Source organism: Orycteropus afer, unplaced genomic scaffold (assembly GCF_000298275.1).
Source record: "Orycteropus afer afer isolate SDZICR_OR568_19922 unplaced genomic scaffold, OryAfe1.0 scaffold00176, whole genome shotgun sequence".
In the NCBI taxonomy this organism is placed as follows: Eukaryota; Metazoa; Chordata; class Mammalia; order Tubulidentata; family Orycteropodidae; genus Orycteropus; species Orycteropus afer.
In genome coordinates, this window is record NW_006921763.1 from 1,273,482 (window position 1) to 1,275,982 (window position 2,501).

The following is a 2,501-nucleotide window of genomic DNA, read 5'->3' on the forward strand; positions in this document are numbered from 1 at the left end:
ACCTGTGCACCAGGTGCATCTCGCTGGGTTTTAAACACCAGAGGCTCAGCCTCAAAACTCAAGTCTACATGTCACCACAGTAGGACAAACCAACAGACAAGTTTGTCTTGCTGTTGGAGACCTCTCGTATCACCCCCAACTGGGTCCCTATGGCTGACTGTACCTCTGTCTGGTTTCCTGGCTGTTAATCCCCTTTCTCCTGCTTTTCTGCCCTGCTGTTTTGTGTGTCCCTGAGTTGTCCCTGGGGCTGACTGCTCTTCTGTCTGGGTTCCTGGCTTTTTATCCCCTTTCTCCTGCTCTTCCAGCCTGCTACTTTGGGCGGGCCTGAGTTGCCTCTCCTCCCCTAATCCCTTCGGCTGACTGCTCTTCTCTCTGGCTTCCTGGCTTTTAATCCCCTCTCTCCTGCTCTTCCCGCTTGCTACTTTGGGCGTCCCTGAGTTGTCTCTCCTCACCTGTAACCCTGGGCTATCATTTTAAATGATAGAACAGTTTATTTGAATTATTTTGGATGATTATCCATTTGTCCATCTTTTCCCCATAACTTTTACTTATCTTAAACAAATTAAAGGTACTGTACCATTGAATTGTTTTTCAGATGTTACACAAGACACCAATCATCTTGGAATCTAACTCTCAGTTGCTGATTTGCTAGAACTGGGTCCTACGTTAATGCGGTTCTTTAGCAGTTGCAGTGGCAGGCAGAATCCACTTGAGATTGTGTTCTTTCAAACTACTGACTCCATCAAAAGTTACCCTCTTCTTAGGCTCTCTCAATTTTGGTATTTTCTTATCTGTGAAATTTAAATAACTAGAATGTTGTTTATATTATTACTCTCAGTAACTTGTTGTTAGTTACAGGTTTGTGTATATTTGCCTGTAAAATTTAACTTTATACAACTTATTAGTTTGTTAATAAAAACTTTTAGAGACATTATAAACTAAAACCAAACTCGCTGCCATCAAGTAGATTTTGACTAATAGTGACCCACATTGGTTTTCTGAAGCTGTAGATCTTTACAGAAGCAAACTGCCTCATCTTTCTTCAGTAGAACTGCTGGTAGGTTCAAACCACCAACCTTTAGGTTAGCAGCCAAATGCCTTACCCACTACACCACCAGAACTCCTTATAGAAACTATAGAACTTCATAAACACTCAAAAAAAGAAAGATAGTAAGCCCTAAAAAATCCTCGGAAGAAGGGTTGAACAATCTCCTTCTATAGTGATACCTCATCAGAAACCCAAGGAGGGGTTGCTATGAGTCAGGTTCAACTCGACAGCAGTGAGTTTGGTTTGGTTTGAATATAAATACACATACTCCTCACTTACAGACTATCTCATTATCCGATATTCAACATTTCACATTTACAATAATAGTAAAATATCTAGTACCTGACTATTTTGCACATTAATCATGTAAGTCTGACAGTGATGAATGCGAGGCGAGAGTAATGGTGGCTGTGATGGTTAAGATTATGTGTCAGCTTGCCTGGGCCATGATTCTCAGTGGTTTGGCAGTTATGTAATGATGTAGTCATCCTCTGTTTTGTAATCTGATGTAGTCATCTTCCATTGTTGCATAACAGCAATTTTTGCATAATGACCTGGTCTTTGGAAATTAACCATGTCTAGGTTGTTGTTAGGCACCATCAAATAGTCTCCGACTCATAGCGACCCTATACACAGCATAACGAAACACCTCCTGGTCCTGTGACAGCTCCATGATCCCTGCCCATCACCACAGCCACTGTGTCAGTCCATCTCATTGAAGGCCTTCCCCTCTTTCATTGACCCTCCACCTTACCAAGCATAGCATCCTTCTCCAGGGAATGGTTGCTTCTGACAACATGACCAAAGTAGGTAAGATGAAGTCTGGCCATTCTGGCTTCCAAGCAGCATTCTGGCTGTACTTCCTCTAGGACAGATTTGTTAGTTCTTTTAGCATGTTTATAAGAAATTTTCAAGAAAATTAAAATCCTCACAACTGGACCAATAAGCAGCATCATGATAAATGGAGAGAAGATTGAAATTGTCAAAGATTTCATATTACTTGTTTCCACAATCAACACCAATAGAAGCAGCAGTCAAGAAATCAGACATCGTATTGCCCTGGGCAAATCTGCTACAAAAGACCTCTTTAAAGTTCTGAAGACCAAAGATGTCCCTTTGAAGACTAAGGTGTGCCTAACCCAAGCCATGGTATTTTCAGTTGCCTCATATGCATGTGAAAGCTGGACAATGAATAAGAAAAACTGAAGGAGAGTTGATGCTTTTGAGTTGTGTTGACAAAGAATACTCAAAGTACTGTGGATTTCCAGAAAAAGGAACAAATCTGTCCTGGAGGAAGTGCAGCCAGAATGCTCCTTGGAAATGAGAATGGCCAGACTTCATCTCACCTACTTTGGTCCCGTTGTCAGAAGGGATCATTCCCTGGAGAAGGATATCATGCTTGGTAAAGTGGAGGGTCAATTAAAAAGGAGAAGGCCCTCAAGGAGATGTATTG